At 43.8% G+C, this 23,393-nt stretch overlaps 1 protein-coding gene and 1 non-coding gene across 6 annotated transcripts in view; one reads left to right on the top strand and one right to left on the bottom strand.

The window, feature by feature from the left end:
• AOPEP (aminopeptidase O (putative)) overlaps positions 1 to 19,478 on the bottom strand; it is a 384,314-nt gene extending 364,836 nt beyond the window's left edge. For all 5 annotated transcript variants that reach the window (XM_056127530.1, XM_056127531.1, XM_056127532.1 and 2 more), the window contains exon 1: positions 19,373 to 19,478. The gene's annotated coding sequence lies outside the window, so the exon portion shown is untranslated. The remainder of the gene's footprint in view (positions 1 to 19,372) is intronic.
• LOC130036281 (U6 spliceosomal RNA) lies at positions 13,965 to 14,067 on the top strand. The gene has a single exon (XR_008794332.1). It is a non-coding gene; the product is annotated as a U6 spliceosomal RNA (small nuclear RNA).
• Positions 19,479 to 23,393: the final 3,915 nt, after the last annotated feature.

Here is a 23,393-nt window from a genome sequence, read left to right as displayed (position 1 = left end):
CCATTAGCTCTCAATGGAACGACCATCTCCGAATCCAACAGCTATGTGTACCTAGGTCGAGAAGTCAACATGACAAATGACCTGGCACCCGAGCTGCGCAGGAGGAAGAGAGTAGCTTGGAATGCCTTCAAGAACGTCAAAGAAATAGCTAAGAGGACGAAGAACCTCCGGCTCCGGGCACATCTCTTTGATTCCACTGTTCTTCCTGCATTAACATATGCCTCAGAGAACTGGGCCCTACGCAAACAGGATGAGAATGCTATTCAGGTTTCCCAAAGAAGAATTGAAAGAGCTATGTTTGGAATATCACGTTTCACTCAAATGAGAGAAAGAATCCGGAGTTCTGACATCCATTGACGATCAAGAATCAGGGACGCTGTCTCATTTTGTCAAGGTGTCAAAAATCAGATGGGCTGGTCAAATAATGAGATTTAAAGACGACCGCTGGACTAGAGCTGTTACCGACTGGATTCCACGGGATGTCAAAAGACCGCGTGGCCGCCCACCTACCAGATGGTCAGACTTCTTCATCAAGATCATGAACGATCAGTTTGAGGCTCTTCATGTTCCCAGAGCGAACAGATGTCATTGGGCTACACTAGCATGTGACAGGGACAAATGGAGACGTTACTGGAGCCTGCTCGCGCAAATCGACGACTAACGGGAAGTTAAGTGATTTACGTGATTAAGTGATATACTTCTAGCAAGACTCACAAAGAAGGAGAGAGAGAGAACCCTAAAAAACTGAATCAGAAATGAAAAGGGGGACATACAAGATAAACCAAAGAAATTCAAAAGATCATCAGAGATTACTTTGAAAGTCTATATGACATGAAACAAGAGAACCTAGAGGAAATGGATAAATTCTGGATTCCTATAACCTTCCAAGGCTGAACCAAGAAGATTTGGAATATGTGAACAGACCTATCACTATCACGGAAATTGAAATGTAATCAAAATTTTCCCAAAAACAAAAGCCCAGGTAGAGATGGATTCACTAGCGAATTCTTCCAAACATTTAAAGAGGACCTACTGCCAGTTCTTTTCAAGCTTTTCCAGGAAACTGAAGAAACAGAAACACTCCCAAACAGTTTCTATGAGATACATATCACCCTAATACCAAAAGCAAACAGAGACACCACCAAAAAAAGAAAAATTACAGGCCGATATTCCTGATGAACACAGATGCAAAGATCCTCAACAAAATATTAGCAAATAGAATCCAACAACACATCAAAAAGATCATCACCACTACTAAGTAGGATTCACCCTTGAGATGCAAGGATGGTTTAACATTCGGAAGTCAATCAACATAATCCATCGTATCAACAAAAGAAAAGATAAAAACCATCTGATCATATCAACAGATGCAGAGAAAGCACTTGACAAGATCCAGCAATTGTTTATGATGAAAACTCTCACCAAAATGGGAGTTGAAGGAACTGTCCTCAATATAGTCAAAACCATCTACTACAAGCCTATTGCAAACATTATCCTCAATGGGGAAAAACTAAGAACCTTCCTTCTAAGATCAGGTTCAAGACAAGGATGCCCACTCTTACCACTTCTATTCAATATGGTACTGGAAGTACTTACAATAGCAGTTAGGCAAGAAAAAGATATTAAGGGCATCAGATAGGAAAGGAAGAAATCAAGCTCTCACTATTTGCAGATGATATGATACAATATTTAGAGAACCCTAAAACCTCTACCAAGAAGCTCCTAGAAACAATAGACTTGTATAGTAAAGCTGCAGGCTTTAAAATCAATACCCAAAAGTCGATGGCTTTCTTATACACAAATAATGAGAGAGAAGAAAACAATATGAAAAAAGCAATCCCATTCTCAATTATCACTGTATCACTGTCATCCTGTTGGTCATTAATTGCCTCGAGCAGGCCCCAGTAATGTCTCCTTCGTCCTAGTCCTGAGATTTTAAGAAGTGCCACATTCGAGGCAATTTCAGGGTCAGGAGAATGAGACCCATCATTGTTAGTAGTTTTTGGCACATTGGGTATGCCACGGGGAGTTTGCCAGACTCTGCCATGTGGGCAGGATACTTTTGGTAGCCTGCCAGGTTCTCCAGAGTAAGACCTAGAGAAGAAGATATAGTGCAGCCATGCGCTTCTGTTCTCAATTATGCCTCAGAAAATCAAATACCTCGGAATCAGCTTAACTAAGGAGGTAAAGGACCTGAATAAAGAAAACTACAAAATGCTACTTCAAGAAATAAAAGGGGAGGGGGTGGTGCTATCAACAGGTTAACCTGTACCTGTGGGGCAAATGCATCAACAGCCTGATGGTGCCTTCAGACTTCCAGATACCCCAAAATTGCTGCTGTGCCTTTGGCCAGACCCCAACAACTTGGGGCCAGACATAGAATGATTGCACTCATTTGTGGAATACAAAGTAACAGAATGGGAGACTAACACCCAAGGATAATAGAGATAAGGGCCAGAGGATTGCTCCATGGCTTGGAAGCTGGCCTCACAGGCTGGGGGAAAAGGCAATTGGGATAGAGAAGGGATCACTAAGTGAATGATGCTTGGAGGGCTTGCGTGCTGAAAGTCGACTACAGACCACACATGTTGTCTACTTACGACCTGTACTGCAAATCATAAAACCCAAAATGAGAGAGAGAGAGAGAGAGAGAGAGAGAGAGAGAGAGAGAGAGAGAGAGAAGGGAATGTGCCTACCACAGAGGCAGGTAGTGTGGATGGAATGGATGTGGTGCAAGGGATACTGGAAACATTGGTGGTGGAAAATATGCACTGGTGGAGGAGTGGGTACTCGATCATTTTATGACTGAAACATAATCACGAAAATTTGTAAATCTGCAACTGTACATCATGGTGATTCATTTAAAAATTTAAAATTTAAAAAAAGTACCTGCCTTATAAGCCTAAGGTTGCAAGTTTAATCACCAGTGTCACCCAAATGCATGAATGCTGTCCTAGCATCTCTGCTGTCTGTATATCTGCTGCAGAATGTATATTCTCTGGCTCACCACAGCCAGGAGTGTACATGTACAAACAGTAAGGTGTCTGTGCCCTGGTGAGCATGGGCGCAGCAAGTACCACAGAGATCCAGGGAGTTCAACAACCAGAATGTGTGTAGTACCACAAATCAGAGTGACCACTAACAAGTGTATGTGCCAGCACTACAACTGAAGGTGTGCACCCCCAGTGAGCACCAAGGCCATCTGTCTGACAGCAAAATCAAGTATGGGTAGCCCCATAAGTACACCATGACAGATGGAGGAGAAATGAGAGCTCTACTATGCCAAGTATGCGTCTTCTTTCAACATGACATGGCATTTCAACTTGGTGATTTACCTTGAGCATTATTACAAAAACCATTTCTAAAAGCACTAGCCTTGAACATTTTCCTAAAACTGTGTCTCCCGGGGCTGAGATGGCTCAGTGGTCATGGTGCCTGCCTTGCAAGCATGAAGTCACAAGTTCAATCCCCTGGTGCTCCTGCTTGCACTGAACACATTTCCAGCAGGGAGTTCTGCGCCCAGAATGTGATTCCCAGCTCCCCTCACAATTTCTGACTATACCACAGCCAGGTGTCTATGAGCACTGCAACTCAAAGGTGAGACTACAAGGGCATGCACTCACTGTGTGACCCCCAGCATAATATGTGAGCACTACAAGCAGAAAGTGCAAGAGCATCACAAGTGAAGAGTGCAACCTCTGCACGCACTAGTGAGTAAGTACCTCAACCTTGTGGGGGATTCCTGCTGGCAAGCAACGCAACCAAGCTCAGGTGTGGCCCATAGTCACCACAAGCCCATCAACAAAGAAAGGGTAGGGTAAAAAAAAAAAAATATATATATATATATATATACACACACACACACATACACACACACATATAAACATATATATATGATGTTCACCCGTGTGTCACTTTAATATAAGTCAAGAAAACATTGTTTTTAAAAATCAGCTTGGGGGCTAGAGCTATACTAGAGTGGGGAAGGAGCGTGCCTTGCATGCAGCTGACCTTGCAAGGAGTTCAATCCTGATTCTACCAGGAATGACTCCATAGCACAGAACCAGGAGTGAGCCAGGAGCACCACCAGGTGTGCCCCCCCCAAAAAAATACATATATATAATAAAAATCAACTTAGTACGGTAAGGAACAATAGCACAGTGGTAGGGCGTCTGCCTTGCACACAGCCAGCCTGGTCAAGCAGGGTTCGATTCCTCCACCCCTTTAGGAGAGCCTGGCAAGCTACTGAGAGTATCTCGCCCGCACAGCAAAGCCTGGCAAGCTACCCGTGATGTATTCAATATGCCAAACACAGTAACAACAAGTCTCACGACGGAGATGTTACTAGGCCCACTCAAGCAAATCGATGAACAACGGGAGGACAGTGACAGATATTTAAAAAATGGTAAGACAATGGAATACTATGCAGCCATAGAAAAAATAAAGTCATAAAATTTGCTTATAAATGATGGACATGGAGAATAGCATATTGAGTAAGATGAGTCAGGAGAGGGACATTATTGTACTTATTTGTGGCATATAAAAAAACACAGTATAAGATTAATACTCAAGGACAGTAGGTCAGGAGGTCTGGTTCACCACTGGAAGCTTGCAACAAGTCGGGGGTAGGATAGAGGGTAGTTAGGATAGAGTAAGGACACAATGACAATGATAGTTGGAAATCATCCCTTCGAACAAGAACTGAGTGCTGAAAGGAGGTAAAGGGATATACATAACCTTTCAGCACCTGAATTGCCAACCATAATGCCTAGATGATGAGAGAAAGAGAGAGAGAGAGAGAGAGAGAGAGAGAGAGAGAGAGAGAGAGAGAGAGAAGGGGAGAGAGACGGAGAGAGAGAGGGAGGGAGAAAGAGGGACAGAGAGAGAAGGAGAGAGAGAGGAAGAGAAAGAGGGGGAGAAGAAGAGAGAGAGAAGTATCTGCCATAGAAGGTGAAGGGGTGGGTGTTGGAATATTTTATAACTGAAAGCCAATCATGAACAACTTTGTAACTGTGTATCTCACAGTGATTCAGTAAAAATAAATAAATATAAAAAAAAGTGGTACGATACCAAATGTTCAGAAAATACTTCTTAGCAAAATACAGATCATTCATATTCTATTAAATCAGGCAAATACTTAGTGGAAAAAACAGGCCTGCACCTCTCCAAGAACAAGTCCTGGAGAAGAATAGTGGTTTGGTTAAAGGGAAAAAGGGGCCAGAGGCCTCAAGGAGGGAAGCAATTGAGGGAACAATGAAACCTTCAGAGTAGTGACTGTAAAGAAGAGAATAGAAAGAGAGAAGAGTGTGTGAAAAGAGGAGGAGGGATTTGGATAGGGAGAGAGGGAAGGACTCTACTGTACCTGTGCCTCTCCTCTAAGATAAATGTTACAGTTCATTTTGAAATATTAGCCCATAGGAGGTTTTGCACTTCTCAAGAGCTTAAAAAGTACCATAAAAGGAAAGGAACATTCCTAATGCAGGATGTCATAATAAATAGAGCCTCCCTCCCTACAGGGAAAAAAAAAAGACCACATTAAAGACACTGCAATATTGAATTACCCTCTTTGTATTCCCTTTCCCGTTGCAAAGGGGAACAACTACTTCTGTTGGTAATTATTCATCTGAAGTAGGTAAAACAAGAACAGACCCATGTTCTCAGTTGTTTCAAAAAACTAACTGAAAACAAAACAACAAAAACTGAAACAACTCTATCTGAATTCTAGAACAGTGAGCTGATACACAGTAACTGGAGACAGTCTCCTGAAAGAATTGGGAGGGAGGGGGAATGCTTCCATCTTTATTCTTGTTCATCATCACTTTTCAGAAAACTAGATAACAAAGTTTATAAGTCAATGTACGAAAAACAATGTCATTTTAGAGAAATGTACCCCTACCCATTAGAGTACTAGCCTGTGGAATGACATGATGGTTAATGCCCTAGATGCCTGTCAGGTTTCTAGCATACAGCTGAGGACTATGTAAAGATATTCCAGGGGAGAGGCCAGGACTTGGATGGCTGAAAAGGAACAGGTGGGTGAGTGCTCCTGTAGCATCACTGCAAAGAACTCAGACTGCCAGAGCACCGCAGGTGGAGAAAATTTGCTGGAGGAAACAGTAATCTCAGGGAGACTCAATTCCACAGAAGGCAGAACTTCAAGTATAGAAAAGATTAACCTAGGGCAAGAACGCAAGAACTGACAGAACGCCAGCTTGAAAACAGTGCTTGCTGAAACACTCGGACATCAGCAGCACAGCACTGTGCGCAGCCGCTCAAGTTGTAGGAAGGAGTCTGCAGCCTGGCCTTATGAGCTGGCACTTCCCTGAGCTACTCATCAGGCTTTACGCAGAATTCATCTTTACACTGGATCTCACTAGCTGCAGAGGCTTAAGACTTCTTAAGTGGTGAGGCCACACCTGGCTCAGGCAGAGAGCACCGCCGTGGAGGCGAAAACCACCCACTGGGGTCCCAGCTTCAGATCCGCCCGGCAGAAAAGCAGAGCCACAGTTCACAGTCTGTCCACCCCACCTCCACAAGCTTGGAGACTCAGTTCCACCCAGAGGCACTTCACCCTTCAGGCTCCAGCTGGTGAACAATCCACAGGTATGTAATGGCAGCCAACTCATGACCAATGAATACTCCCTCAAAGTGGGCACAACAGCCTTATGTTCAGTGTAAGTAAGAGAACACGCGGCAACTAGAATCCAAAAAGCAACTTGATGCTTCCATCTCTGAGGCACAGCAGGGAACAGACAATCTGGAGGGGAATCCTCCCGTCAGACTGGGTCAGAGCAGCCCTCCCATGCTGGGAAGATGGGATTGTGTACATGTGAACACATTCCCAATCACTGCTCAGGTCAGTTGACTAAAACACCACATCAACTTCCAGACACCAGTGAGGCCAGATCGCCTGTTGTCATCCAGGCACACACGGACTGGCAGCACAGGCATCAGACTGGCCATACGAACTTCAAGAAACCCTCACATAGCATTCACTGTTGTCAGAAATCAGTATCATCACAGATCTGACATGAATGGGTGTGCTGCACTGCTGCTCAGGAGAATTACAACCAGGAGTTCCACCCTCAGTTCCCACAAAATAACAGGAAAATGGAAAAACAGAGAAATTCAGCCACATCAACAGATGGGGACAGAGCCCAGCAAAGTCCTCAAGTACAACAGAACTTTTGATGCTGCCAAGGATGACATCAGAGTCACAATCCTCTTGATGTTCACTGAGCTGAGGAAATTATTGGACAAAAGATCCAATAAATTCAAAGAAAGACTGACAGGAAGAAAAAAAATTCATTGAAACAGAATTAAAGGAGCCAAAAAATATGGTAGCAAGACTCAGCAGCAGAAGACGAATTAGCAACCTTAAGTACAAATCACATGACATCACCAAGAGATTAAAAAAAATTCAAAAATAATGGAGAAAATTTAAGATATTTAATCAACAAGAGCAAATGGAACAAACTCTAATCATAGAAATTCTCAAAGAAAGGGGAACAGTTGAGAACTTCCCCAACCTCAGATGAGCTCAGGAGGGAGCCTTGAGCACTGATCCAGGAGGCTGGAAGAATGCCAAACAAAATAACCCAAACAGAACAGCACCACGACACACAGTAATCAAAATGGCGATCACCAAAGGGGGGATGGGCTCGTTAAAGAAGCAAGGGAAAAATGAAGTCTATACAAGGAAAACAACATAAAATTCATATCAAATTTTTCAAATGAAGCTAAAATAAAATGGAATTAAAAATGCAATGAACAATTCAAAGCAAGAAAATGGAATGAAATACCATAAGTAATGAATATTAGGATGAGATATTAAATATTATAAATATTTCATTATAAGCAAGAAAATAGAATTGCAATATTCAAAATACTGATGGAAAAGAACGTGTAACTAGGATTCCTCTACCTTGCATGGTTATCACTCAGATTTAAGAGCATAATAAAAAAAAATCCTCAAACTAATAGCTGAAGACATCTGCTGCACTTAAGCCTGCTCTGGAAGGAACAATGAACTCCTATTTACAAAATTAATGGCAAAAATAACAATAGAAAAATGGCAATATATTCCTTCCAATCAATAATTTCTCTAAAGGTCAATGGACTTAAATGTTAAAATCAAAAGAAACATAAAGAGATGAACAGACCAATATATATGAATCAATAAAGGGTAAGCAACTACTAAGAGACCTGAGAAGCTACACCAACATAGAAAGAGTAGTGGGTGATGGCTACTCTGATCACTGTACAGTCAAATAAATAGAACACCAACAAGAAAACAAAAGTTATTTTAAAAAAAAATCATGAAAGAACTTGAACTAAGACTTGTGAAGAGAATATTTGATCTCCCAAAACTTGAATACATATCCTTCCATGAACATGAAACTTTCTCCAGAGATGATTCCAGCTGGAACACAATTTAAATGTCCATGAAATCATAAAGACAGAAATCTGATCAAGTATCTTAGATCACAATGCTGTGAAGACATAAATTATTCATAAAAAAGAAAGTTGGATAAAGCTCCAACATTTGGAACCTAAACAAAATATTGTTAAATAACAAAATACCATTGAAAAAGGTCCTCAAAGAGAAAATGAGAGAGTTAAATATTCCTTAAACAACCAAGAAACAATACAAAGACTATCAGAACCCATGGGACATAGCAAAAGCAATACTAAGGAAGAAGTCTACATTGTTAAACAATAGAGAGCTCAAGTCAATAACTTCACCTTACCACTTGACGAATCAGAAAAGAACAAAAGTGAGTCCCAAAATAAATAGAAGAAAATAATAAACATTAGAGCAAAAATCTATGACTGCGAAATGAAGGAATCAATGAAACCTGGATCTGTTTTTTTTTTTTTGAAAAGAATATAGAAGGAAAAACCCTTAGCCAGATTCATGAAAGGGAAAAAATAAGAGAGAAAGAGAAAAATATAATAAATCAGTTCAGAGATGAATTACAATAGATACCTGAGAAATAGAGATCATAGGAGGTTACTATGAACAACTCCATTCCACCACGCCAGAGGAAACTAAAAGAAATGGATGAATTCTTAGAATCATACAACCTCCCTAAACTGAATCATGAGGAAGTAGAAACCTGAACAAATTATAAGAAAATGCTCAAGAACTAAAGTCCAATGACCCCACCTCCCACCACCAGAAACCATAGCTGCCTCCACTTACAATCCACCATTTTGCCAGCAGAGAAAGGGTCCACAGCTAATGTCCAAAAGAACATGATGCAGCCAAATCTCCCCAGGTAGACTGGCCCAGGCTGAGAACTCTGGGGCCTTCTTGGAAAGGGACCAGGTAGATGCCACTCTCTGCCTGAAGGCAAAGCAGCCCGAAGCCACATAGAAATGGCCCTGCTCCACAACTGAACCTCATCAAACTGCCAAGCCGCCAATCCGTTCCAAACATATAGCTCCTATGCCACACTGCTGCATACATGGCTAGATGACTTCCAAATTTTATAGTACTATGAATGCAGTAGGGTCACAGAAAATCTGATTGGAAAATTGCATAAAAGATCACCAAGCTCAATAAACCTAAATAATAACACAGAAGGATCTCTGGGTAGAAAACTGGGGACACTAGTGGAGGGCAGGGCACAACGGTGATGGAACTAGTGGTGGAACATTTAATGCCTGAAATAACTGTATTATAAATAACTTGGTAAATCGTGGTGTTATAATAAACAATAAAAATAAATTTTTAAAAAACAGCAAAAGCCCAGGTTCAGGTGGATTCAGTAGTGAGTTCTACCAAACTTTAATAAAACCCTTACTGCAGCTCTGATAGAGAAGAGATCACCAAGTATGGGGTGCTTGGAGGATCCGCTCGGGATGGGAGATGTGTGCTGAAAGTAGACTACAGACCGAATGATGGACATTCAATACCTCTGTTGCAAACCACAATACCCATAAGGAGGGAAAGCAAGCAAAAGGGAATGCACGGCAACAGAGGCAGGGTGAGGTGGGGGTGATGGGAGAGATACCGGGATCATTGGTGGTAGAGAATGGGCACTGGTGGAGGGATGGGTTCTTGATCATTGTATGACTGAAACGTAAGCACGAAAGTTTGTAAGTCTGTAACTGTACCCCACAGTGATTCATTAATAAAAATTTAAAAATTTTAAAGAACACAAAAAAACCTTTAGTGCCTATACTCCTCAAGATCTTCCACGATACTGAAGAAACAGGAATCCTTCCTAACAGCTTATATGAAATCAATATTGCCCTAATACCAAAAATAGATAAGAATGTTACTTAAGAAAAAGAGGATATCATGTTAAGTGAAATAAGTAAAATAAATAAATAAATAAATAAATAAAAAGACAATACCAGGTGATTTCACTTACCTGCCATATATAAGTAACAGAATAAAGGAATTCATCAAAGGTGTGGGGTTGCGGAAGGGCAAAAGGGAAGTTACATTACCCCAGTCCGTATACCATAGAAAGGACAGGGGAGGAAAGAAATTGAGGGAAGATGTAAGAAGAGGCAAACAGGGCAGGGGACCACAGGCCCTTAACATATCAGCTGGCTGGAGGTGTGGTATTTGTGTATGTCTAAACCACAGAGACAATACCTCTTTGCCAAAGGAGGAAGGCTTGGGGGATAAGCATGGAACATGGGGACATTGGTGGAGGGAAGGTCAAACTTGTGGTGGAATTGGATTTAGAACACTGCATGCCTGAAATTCCACTATGAACAACTTCATAAATCACATATCTGAAATTCTGAAAGATAAAAAAAAATTTTAAGGAACAGACGTGAAAAAAAAGAAAATATTTGGCATTTTCCACACTCATTCAAGCATGCATCAACTCACAGTCTCTTTCCTACTGATCGCGTTTATGGGTTTGTCTTTAGTATCCACATGGTTCTCAGTCTCGTCTCAGAAAGGACCAGGTAGGTGTTGTGCACATTAGGTTATTCAACGTTACTTGGGTTTGTTTGTTTTCCTACAAATACACAACATCTACAATATTTCCCCAAGCTTTACAAACAAGGAGTGTTGACAGACTTTTCTGATTATTTTCAGGATTGCTCTATGTATATTCAACTTGATTTTTAAACTTAAAGAGAATTAAACTACACAAACTATTTTCCAAAAGACAAATAAAACTGCAGACCGATATTACTATTTCTCAAAAAAATTATGATCCATGTATCTCTGAACATAAAATCTAATTCATTTTAAATTCATTTTATTTACCATATATTATAGATGAGATAAGGTTACATCAAGTTAACATTGTATTTATATAAAATATGTCTATTTTATCTTTATTACTGGGCTGGAGCGATAGCACAGAGGGTAGGGCATTTGCCTTGCAAGCCCTACCAACATGGCCGACCCGAGTTCAATTCCTTCTCTCTTCTCGGAGAGCCCGGCAAGCTACCAAGAGTATCTTGTTCGCACAGCAAAGCCTGGCAAACTACCCATGACGTATTCGAGATGTCAAACACAGCAACAAATGTCACAATGGAGACGTTACTGGGCCCACTCGAGCAAATCGATGAACAACGGGAGGACAGTGACAGTATCTCTGGGAAACTTCCTAGGGAATACTGAGCATTCAATTAGCTTCACCATTTAATGATTAAGATCCACAACCATGAAAACCTTCATACAAGCTCATGATAACATTTGTACTTTGAAATTTTCCAAAAATATGATCTTTTCTCAAATATTTAGCACAGCAGCGTTACTGCTAGGCTCCAAAAATTTATAAAGAGTGCCATGTGATACTGATGCTGCCAGTACAAAGACCAGATTTTGAGAACCATTAATCTATCTCTGGCTTTCTAACAACCGGCACTATTTAGGACTCACTAAATGAGGTTCAGTGATATTTAAAATTAGCTCCCACTGGCAAAAGTTCTAAAGCATTTGATATAGGGATTCTTGTGTCTTCTCTCTCTGTTCAGTGACAGAAGAGCTTTCAGAAAGTTCTCGTAATTCAAAATTTATAATATAAGTCACAAGCTTTTTTCTCAACAAACACAAGGATATTCACCCTTCCTATCTCTTCCCCAAAACACGATGGACTCTAACTAACCCTAAGCTCCCATTTTTAACCCTGCACCATCTCTGTGTTTGTCATAAGAAATTAGATTTCCTATAGCAGGAAATCTGTACAAAAGACAAGATACTCTTCTATTCCTCTCTTAGGGAACTACATACACTTCCTTAAGCTGGAAATCCATATAGGCTCTCTCTATTAAGTAATTTATTTGGTGATTGTTAATGGTTTACACATGTGCGTATGAACTAGGGCTTAATTAGGTAAAAGTAAATTCAGATTCTGGAGAAATATCTGAAGCATTCAGATCTTGATATTTACACATTAAGTGTTTTGAGGGAACAAATAGTAATATTTCTCCATCAAAAGATATAGATTTCACATACTACAAACTGGTGCAGACTTCTAAGTGGCATTCAAATCCATCTCATCAAGGTTTAAAGTACACTCCCAGAATCTGATTCTACATGGTGAATGGAATATATATTCAATTCATGCTTCCCAAGAAAAGACATTTCAACAAATTTTCCCTCCCAAGCAGATAATTCAACAAATTCCTGTGTTGAAAAACAACTGGTAGCAGAATTTTTAAAATACATTTTATTTAGCTTAAATATCTTTTAAAAATCTTTAGAAGCTTTATTATTTTTTAAGTCTGCACATAGTTAATTTGATGACTACAATAAGTTAGGAAGTTTTAATGGTAATATTACACTCTTTTCCTTTGAGACTTTGATATATGCTTAAGAAAGAAGTATAAAACGAAAAAATAATACAGAATACCACCAAAATGGAAAAAATTTTAGAGTACTTTTAAAGTATTGGCTGGAAGCTAGTTAAATTTTGCAAGTACTCATAGAATTAATAATTTGCCATAAAAATTAAGGCCTTCTTAAAATACATTGTAAAAGATGATTAAAGACAACATAGTATACAACACTATACCCTTGTGGTTTTCAAAATCTGGAGCTAAATGGACTCTAAATTATATAGAGATCAAAAATGATTTGTTATAAACAACAAAGATCTTGGGGTATCCATCTGCTCCAACAGGACCACCAGGGACTCTCAGACTCCCCCAATTACTGAGCACTTGCAGACTAAGCCCATCAATACTTCAAGGTCAGCTCTCTGCTCCTTTCATGGGGCAGAAGCCCAATGAGGCTCTCTGGAAAGCTGCAGCCACAACCATTCCTCGGACACGTGATGAAGGCTGGAGTGAAAGATGTGGCTGCACCGAACAGCTAGTCACCATGATAGATTTTAAGCCCAGCAAAGCAAAAGTTGTTGGCCATTAATGACACCTTCATCAACCACAACTACAGGGTCTGCAAGGCCCATTATAATTTCACCCCTGGCAAGTTCAATAGCACAGTCAAAGCTGAGAACAGGAGCTGTCATCAACAGAAAGCCTGTACCCATCATCAGAATATGAGATCCCACCTATGCCCAATGAGGTGATGCTGGTGCTAGACATGTTGTAGAGTCTACTGAGGTTTTCACTTCTCTGGAGAAGGTTGGCACTCACTTCAAGAGTGAAGTATAAAGGGCCATCATCTCTTCCCATTCTGCTGATGGTGCTGTGTTGTGAGCTACCACAAGAAGTATGAGAGCTCATTCAAGGTTTCCATCAATGCCCCAAGAAGTCAGTGTTTCCAGAACAAAAACTTCATTGACAGCACTAGAGGAAGAGAGAGGCCCCATAGCTGCTGCTGAGTCCTCACCCATTCACACAATACACTGAGAACCTCCAGACTCCAGTTTCCATCCCAGCCACCCTGAAGGAGGGGAGGGGCTTAGGGAAACCTACTTTGTGATACATCATCAATAAAGTACCACTGTGCCTCAACAAGAAATGTTCAGACTTCTATCTAACGCCATGCACAAAAATCAGATCAAAATGGATCAAAGGTGCTCACTTTGGCAGCACACATACTAAAATTGGAATGATACAGAGAAGATCAGCATGGCCTGTGCATAAGGATGACATGCATCAGAGATACAGCACTGAGTCCCGGAAGACACCACAGCGCCGGAGATCTCTCCATGCCCCATATGGGCCAATTTCACCAGGGCACCTCAGATGGAGCAGGTGCAGTCTCCCGGCCTACTCCAGATGGAATCCCAGTGATCAAGAGCTTCCACAAGCAAGGCCCTTGGTATGCGGGTTCCAGAACTAAATCTCCAGGCCGCATGGTAGCAGAGGACCCGGACTGTCCCTCCCTGGGTCCCCACCCACCCAGCAGACTGGCTGTCGTGCCCACAATTTGCCGTTGGGTGCCATTTTAGCGCACTAACAGCCCTGGTTCAGAGACTCCCAATTGAATCCCTAAATGGATTAGTGCCATACAGGGATGCCTCTGGAACCCAACCATTTACGATCTAGAAATTTACATTTACAATCACAGCCTTGCAAGCCCTCATGATATTCAAAATGAGCAATGGAAAATAAATTACCCTGGCAGGTAGGCGTGAATAGTGGTGGGAAAATTCGAGCAAAATGTAATGCCCAAAATTAGAGACAGAATATTGGGGAAACTGCCTGCCACAGAGGCAGGGTGAGGATTGGGAAGTAGGCGGGGGGCAGGGGAGGGATACTGGGGACATTGGTGGTGAAAAATGTGCACTGGTGGAGGGATGGGTGTTCGATCATTGTATGGCTGAATCTCAAACATTAAAGCTTTGTAACTTTATCTCACAGTGATACAATAAAATTTAAAAAAAAAAAAGTAATGTGGAGTTCATGCCCAATTCAATCAGCTTAATCAATGGCTGAACAAAGAGCAGTACTCCTACATTATTAAAAAATAATAATAATAAACCAACAAAATAGATCAAAGACCTCAATATCACACCTGAATCTATAAGGTACGTACATGTTACAAAATGTAGGCAAAACCCTCCATGACACTGAAACTAAAGGCATCTTCAAAGATCACTGACCAAGCAATTGGAAGCAAAAATAAACAAATGGGACTACGTGAAACTAAGAAGCTTCTGCACCTCAAAAGACAATGGTTTCGCCCTCTCCTCTCTGGAAAGAAAGATGGCGGCCACATGGGAGCCTTGTGGACAGCAGGTATGAGCCGGGAGTGTGGGGGCGACTAAAACCTCATGGGAAGGGGGGCATTTCGGTCCGCCCTTCACGCCCTACCGAGGCCACCAGTTGCCCCCACGAGCGGCTCTCCAGCACGGCCACAGCCCCAGAAGCACAATGACCTAATGCAGAACCCAGCAGCTTGGAGCAGAAAAGTGAAAGGACTATGCGTTAATCCAGGCAATCATTTCTGCCCAGAGGGGAAAGGGTGTTGCTCCCTTCCGCCCTCCTCCCTCTGGAAAGAAAGATGGCGGCCACATGGGAGCCTTGTGGACAGCAGGTATGAGCCGGGGGTGTGGGGGCGACTAAAACCTCATGGGAAGGGGGGCGTTCCGGTCCGTCCTTCACGCCCTACCGAGGTCACCAGTCGCCCCCCACGAGCGGCTCTCCAGCACGGCCACGGCCCCAGAAGCACAAGGACTTAATGCAGAACCCAGCAGCTTGGAGCAGAAAAGTGAACGGACGCTGCATTGATCCAGGCCATCAAGTCTGCCGGAGGGGAAAGGGTGTTGCCCCATTCGCCCTCTCCTCTCTGGAAAGAAAGATGGCGGCCACATGGGAGCCTTGTGGACAGCAGGTATGAGCCGGGAGTGTGGGGGCGACTAAAACCTCATGGGAAGGGGGGCGTTTCGGTCCGCCCTTCACGCCCTACCGAGGCCACCGGTTGCCCCCCGCGAGCGGCTCTCCAGCACGGCCAGGACTCCAGAACACAGAAACCAATTTCTTAACTATCTGACTTTCAGTAGAAATACTTCCAGGGTCAATAGGTAAAAGAGCAGAAATCCAAAACCAACATTTAATTCTTGAACCCAGCCGTAGAAAGCAAATCACTTCACAATGCTTTTTCAGCATGTCTGATTTGGGGGGGGGGGGGGGTAAACTCTAAATAATAGTGGTGAATCTTTTATTGAAACAATGAATCTAATCAAAGCAGATAGAGTGTTAACTAGAATTCATCTGCTTCACAGGGACGGGGAGGGGTGGGGGGTGGGGTTTTATTGGGGTTCTTCATGGTAAAAAATAAGTATTGGTAAAGGGAAATGTGTTTGATATTTGCATGACTGAGACATAAACCTGAAAGCTTTGTAACCTTTCCCACAGTGATTCAATAAATAAAAAAAAAAAATTAAAAAAAAAAATTAAAAAAAAAAAAAAGACAATGGTGATCAAGATATAAAGACAGCCTGTGGAATGGGAAAAATTATTCACCCAATTCCCATTTATAAAGTGTTAATATCAAAGATATATAAGGCATAGTGGGCACTTGTAGAACTTTACAAGAAAAAAAAATCCAACCACATCAAAAAATGGGAAGAAGAAATGAACAGAAACTTACTCAAAGAAGAAATTCAAATCGCCAAAAGGCATATGAAAACAATGCTTTATGTCACTAATCATCAGGAAGACGCAAAACAAAACAATATCATCTTATGCCACAGAGACTGGCATACCTCCAAAAGAGAAAACAACCAGTGCCGGAGCAGATGCAGGGAGAAAGGGACTCTCATTCATTGTTGGTGGGAACGCCAACTGGTCCAGCCTCTTTGGAAAACAATATGGACATTCCTCAAAAAACTAGAAACTGAGCTCCTCTTTGACCCAGCAATACCACTTCTGGGAATACACCCTCAGGGCCCAAAAACACACAGCAGAAAAGCTATCTGCACTTCTATGTTCATTGCAGCACTATTCACAATAGCCAGAATCTGAAAACAACCCGAGTGCCTGAGAACAGACTACTGGTTAGAAAAACTATGGTGTACCTACAAAATGGAATACAGCTATAAGGAATGAAGTCATGAAATCTGCTTATAAATGAATGGACACTGAGCGTATCATTCTGAGTAATATGAGTCAGAAGAAGAGGAACAGATACAGAATGACGGCATTCATTTGTGGGATATTTAAAAAAAAAAAAAAAAAGCAAGAGACTGATGTCCAAGGCCAGGAAAATCAGGGGCAAGGAGGGCATGTCAATAGTGAGAAGCTTGCCACAAGCATGTCGGGGGTAGGAGTGGGGCCAGAGGGCAATTAAGATAGAGAATAGGATAGGAGCCATTATGACAATAATAGAAATGATCACTCTGTACAAGAACTGAGTGTTGAAAGTAGATAAAGGGATATACATGATAACCTTTCAGTATCTGTATTGTAAACCATAATGCCCAAAAGGAAAGGAGGAGGCAGAGAAAGAGAGAGCTGGGGGTGGGGGAGGGGACACTGGTGTTGAGAAATGTACATTGGTGGAGGGATGGGTGTTGGGACCTTATATGACTGAAACCCAATCATGAACAACTTTATAAAAACACTGTCAAAAGGACATGTGCACACCATTATTCATTGCTACTGTACTCAGTATAATAGCTAAGATATGGAATCAACCTAAGTGTCCAATAAGAGATGAATGCATTATAAAGATGTGGTATATATACACACAACAGAATACTATGCAGCTGCAAGGAATAATGAAATAATGCTTTTGCTGCAATTTGGTTAGAACTGCAAGATATCATGTTGAGTGAAGTAAGCCAGAAGAAGAGATTAACATAGGATGATCTCACTTATCTGTGAAATATAGAATAATGGATGAGGAAATATATTGTAGTAAAAGGAGAATGCTTAGATCTTCCGTGACCCCAATGTTTAGAGAGGAGACTGACAGAAGAGGAAAGAAAACAAGGGGGGGGTTATTGAGTTATTTCAGTATCAATATTGCAAACCATAAAAAAAGGAGAAGAGGAAGAGGAGGAGGAGGAGGAGAAGGAGGAGGTGAAGGAGGCTGGAGTGATAGTACAGCAGGTAGGGTGTTTGCCTTGCACACAGCTGACGCGGGTTAAATTCCCAGCATCCCATGTGGTCCCCTGGAACACCACCAGGAGTAATTCCTGAGTGCAGAGCCAGGAGTAACCCCTGAGTATCACCAGGTGTGACCCAAAAAGAAAAAAAAAAGAAGAGGAGGAGGAGGAGGAGGAAGAGGAGGAGGAGAGGAGGGGGAGGGGGAGGGGAGGGGGCAGTAGGGAGTGGGGGGTGATGGGAGGGAACCTGGCAGTAATACAAAGCATAGGATTTCAAAATCAGACTGAGCACATTAAATAAGGATCCCACCCATCAAAAAGCTACCAAAAATACTACCAAATTTTTTAAAAAACTAAAAAAAGAAGATAAACCCTGATTACTTGAAACCCTACAAGAGGGATGTGAATGCTAAGGGTCATTCATATGAGAAAAGAGCTAATACTCTCAATGGAATGAGGAAATAAAGATCTAGAAAGAGTTCTGCTCTCATCTCAGAAGTTCTTAGGCTATCAATGGGTGCCTGACTTGTAACTTGTAACTTGTTCTATAACAACAGTCTATCTTCTCTTCCCAAAATTACTAACAGTGCCAACAATCCTGTCTTCAATACTGATATCTTCAGTATTTGGAATAGTTCCAACCTGAAACATTTCCTTTCCATAACCTAATCTCAGAATGCAACTCCCTTTCTCCCTTTTCTTCCTCTGTGCCTTGCCAATAGTTTCTGGCATTTACGTTCTTCATCTCTCTGCTCCTCTGACTCAGGGCAGTGGTCCAAACCAGCGATGATTCTGCTCTGTCCAGGGTGGCAGTAAGTCTGGAGACATTTCTGATGGTCATTACAGGAGAAGGCAGCTATTGGGAGTGCCTGGGGACCCTGGGCTGTAGCTGGAAGGACCTGCAGCCCAGGGTCCCCGGGCACTGCCAACTACAGCCCAGGGTCCCCGGCGCACTGCCACCTGGATCCCGGGGTGCCCAGACAGTGCCACCTGGCCCTGGTGGCCGCCAAGACCAAACCGTCAGGCCTGCAGGGCCGGCTGGGCCCAGCCTGTCCCCGAGCAGGGACGTCGGGCCGTGCCAGCATATCGGCCTGCAGGTCCTGGGCACCGGGCTCGGGGAGGCTGCCTGACCCTCAGTATCGGGGGCGTCCACACAGCCCGGGCCCGCGGGTCTCGGAGGAAAGAGGACAGACGCCCAGTCGGGGGCGGGACGCTGCTGGAAAGTCGCGGTCCCCCGGGAGGTCGCGGGCCCTCAGGAGGCCGATCCCGCGAGCGCACGGCGGCCCCAGCCGGTCCCCGCCGCTGGCCTGGCCCCGGGTCGCTCCGAGTCACCTGTCCCCGCCGCGAGTCTGTCCCCCGTGTCCCTCCAGACTCATCTGTCCCCACCGCCGACCTGTCCCCCGCGCCCAGGGTCGCTCCCGAGTTACCTGTCCCTGACGCCGGCCTGTCCCCCGGGTCGCTCCGAGTCACCTGTCCCCGCCGCCGCGTCCCCGGGTCGCTCCGAATTCCTGTCCCCTCCCGGGCTGCCGTTCCACTTCCGCACGCGCGGGTTACCCGGGAGACCCGGGCACGCGCCCGTGACGTCATCTGCGCGCGCCGGCGCCCGCGTCCGCGCCGCCTCCTCCCACCTCCGGCTGGGGGGGGGGGGGGCGCGGAGGGCGGTGTGCGCAGGCGCAGAGGATCCGCGGGTGTGGGATTCCCAATTGAAGATTTGTGGGCCCTGAAGAAAACGTATTACTGAAATACAAAAGTGCACCTTTTCTTTCTCCTTTACTCTGCCTCTACGTGTGATCACGTGATTGTTATTTTTTCCCTCAAGCACTGTTACAGAACCTGCAGCAGTGACTGGCTCTACCCTCATGGAAGTTTCTTTCTAGTTGAGAAAGCAAACATTGAAAAACTCGACAAATAAATGTTCACAGTAACTTTCTCTGGAGCTAAAGCGGTACCCTGGCAGGAGGGTACTGCTTTAGTTTGAGACATGAAACTAAAGCTTCATCTGAAGCTTCTCTTTAAGCTAAGGGGGGATAGGGGGTGAAGGAAGTCAGCTTAGAGAGAAATCTGGAGGAAAAGCAACCAAGAGAAAGAAGGATCTGTTCCGAAGTAGGCAGTTAGACAGGAGAGGGCCCCTATGGCATGGAATTCCTAGGAAGTAATAAAAAAATAGGACCAGGAATACAAACGCAGGAACCAAAGACCCTCTCCTCTGTAACCTGTTTACGATCTAGAAATTTATATTTACAATTGCAGCCGTGTGAGCTCTCATGATATTCAAAATGAGCAATGGAAAATAAATTATCAAGCATCTGTCCCTGGCAGGTAGGCTTGAATGATGTTGGTGATGTCGGAGGGCCCCCATGGGTGACTTATGTGAAGTGGGGAGGAGAAAGACGGTCACTTTCTCCCCAACCACCTCTGTCACCCGGGACCCCGGGTTACTGGGTTCTTGTCTCGCTCATAGAAAGGAATTTCAGGAGTAGACAAGCAGTGAAGTAGAACAGATTTTATTTGGAGGTATTGAAGGAGAGAAGAACGAGGTAGTGGGAGTAAGTGGAGAGAATGAAAGAGTGTATAGCAAGGCTGGAGCAATAGCACAGAGGGTAGGGCGTTTCCCTTGCACGCGACCAACCTGGGTTCGATTCTCAGCATCCCATGTGGTCCCCTGAGCACTGGGGTAATTCCTGAGTGCAGAGCCAGGAGAAACCCCTGTGCATCGCCAGGTGTGACCCAAAAAGCAAAAGAAAAAAAAAAGAAAAGAAAGAGTGTATCGCACTCAAGAGAGAATGCAGGTTCCTCCAAGAATGGAGAGAGCCCCTACACAAATTCTAGCATGAGACACGAAAGCATGAAAGTACACATCTCAAGAGGGGAGATGCGGGTGACACATGTACCCGGGCACCACTGTGCTCCGCCACGTGGGCACAAGCAGCACATGGGCTCAGGCAACATATGCACACCCTTCCTTTGTTCAAGGTGGCCTTTATAGGGTTTCTCCAGCCTGTCCCCACGTGAAGCTTCTTCCAAGGTAAAAGTCCATTGCAAAGGAGGTTACCAGGGGGATTGGGAAAGGTGATGGTCTTCTTTGGGCTGAATCACTAAAGTTAATCAGATTAAGGGAGAGGTCCTAGGGTTTGAGGAACTTCATGGGGAGAGGTCCAAGTTCCTCAGGGACTGCTGAAGGTCTTATCAGGTCTGTTTTCTGTATCCACAAGGTGGATCAGTCCTAGAATTCTTCTTCCATGAAACTTTGTTAATCCAAATTTCATTGCAAAGGGCCTTTCCCCATCTACCTGTCTACCTCAGTGGGAAATTTTGAGCAAATATAATGCCCCAAATTAGAGAGAAAGTACTGGGCAAATTGTCTGCCATAGTGCCAGGGTGAGGAATGGGATGTGGGTGGTGGAAAATATGCACTGGTGGAGGAATGGGTGTTCCATCATTGTATGGCTGAATCTCAACCATGAAAGCTTTGTAACTCTATCTCACGGTGATGCAATTAAAAAAAAAAAGTAATGTGGAGTTCATGCCAAATTCAATCACCTTAGCAATGGCTGAACAAATAGCAGTACTCCTACATTATTTAAAAAAAAAAAAAAAGACCCTCTCCTGGTGCCAGCAACAGACCAGAGAAAGCTGAAACTTTCCCCCTTCTCTCTCCCCACCCCACCCCACCCCAAACCCCCATGCCAAGAGAAGCTCCAGCAGAAACAAAAGGCCAGGAAAGGAATTTCAAAGGTCATTGATCACTCCCAACTCTGCCCCTTGGCAACTATCCTAGCAACAGACTTTTACCTAGGTAAACCCACCCTACCCCTCACCACCCATGGGGCAGGTTGGGGAAAACCCTACAAAAGCCACAATCACGATCACAATCATCCTGCTGTTCATCGATTGACTCGAGCAGGTGCCAGTAATGTCTCTTTTGTCCTACTCCCAAAATTTTAAAAAGTGCCATATTCAAGGCTCTTTCAGGGTTAGGAGAATGAGACCCATCATTGTTACTGGTATTTGGCATATTAGGTATGCCATGGGGAGTTTGCCAGACTCTGCTGTTTGGGCAGGTTACATTCGGTAGCCTGCCAGGTTGTCCAAAGTAAGAATGAGATAATAAGATGTCACGAGGCCGCGAATGCGGCCGCATGCTTCCGGGAGCTGGGTTTTATAAAACTCTGGGGTCTTGGCCGTTAATGGGATTACCTGGCACTGGGGGCAGTTGGTGGGTGTGATCCCTGCCTACTGGAAGATGGAGGATCTGGGTGGAGGATGCTCATCCCCGATCCGAGCAGGCTTGGAGATCTCAGTCCTGGGACCCACATGTCTGTGTTCCTTTGCTGGTTCCTTCATGCGTGTGGAGAGTGGTCTCAGCATGGTTGTGGCTGTTTCTGGAGGTCTTCAGCTGCTGGGGCTCTGCTCGGGGTGGGGAGGGAAACTCAACCCGCCCCCCTCCAAGACGCCCTGGCGAGGACAGCCAGGCGCGGGTGCAGGAGACTCTATAAAAGCCACCTGGAACAAAGGAAGGATGCGTATATGCTGCCTGGAGCCCATGTTTCGCCCGCATATCCCCTCTGAGACATCTCTATGTTCGTGTGTCTAAATGGGTCCTTTCATTCATCTCCTGGAAGGTACATTGAAGTCCTAAGAATGGAGATGAGAGTTTCTAAGAAGGGGAATGTTAGAAAGGGAAGACCAGGATTGCAATTGTGCAATTAGTAGTTTGCTGCCTTCTGGACATCAGATGCCTTTATGTGGCCATTTTCTTCAGGTCCCTTGAGTAAAGGAATAATTCACATGCTGGGCAAATAATTCATACCATCACTATGTAAATAAATTGATCAGGATGGCTAATAGTTAATAGATTCACCCTTTCCCTCCTGTATTCCAAGGCTCCATCTTGCTCTAAAGAATAATAAAATTCTGTTACTGAGTTGCCACCTGTGTGTAGAGGACTCTCTCCACCTTAGGAGAAGCCCATGTTCTCTCTTGAGTGCGTTACTTTTTCTCTCACTTTCTCTCTATCCTTCCCCTACCTAAAACCCTCCAAATAAAATTTGTTTTCACTTCACTACTTGTCTATTCTTGAAATTCTTTTCTGCGACATGAGACAAGAACCCCGAAATTCTGAGTAAGGCCTAGGACTAACTTTCTTTTCTTGCAAAGAGCAAATCCACGCTCCAAACTGAGTTTGTGGCTCCCTGAGAAATCAGGTGGTGGGGATTAACTCCTGTACCAAGACCAAGTGGCTGAAGACCAAGTGGATGTCAGGTGTGGCTTGACAGCCACCTGGTGGGACTGGGAGGGCTCTGGCCTGTGCCATGGAGGGGGTTATCACAGACTTCATCAATCTTAAACTTTCCAGCCAGTCCCAGGTGGCAGAGGTGGATCAGGAGAAAGTCACCGTCTCTCTCCTCCCCGCTACACATAAGCCATCCCTGGGAGCCCATGATTTCA

Source organism: Sorex fumeus, unplaced genomic scaffold (genome assembly GCF_029834395.1).
Source record: "Sorex fumeus unplaced genomic scaffold, SorFum_2.1 ptg000063l, whole genome shotgun sequence".
Taxonomy (NCBI): domain Eukaryota; kingdom Metazoa; phylum Chordata; class Mammalia; order Eulipotyphla; family Soricidae; genus Sorex; species Sorex fumeus.
Note: the sequence above shows the minus strand (reverse complement) of the source record. Positions and strands in the feature narration are given on the sequence as shown.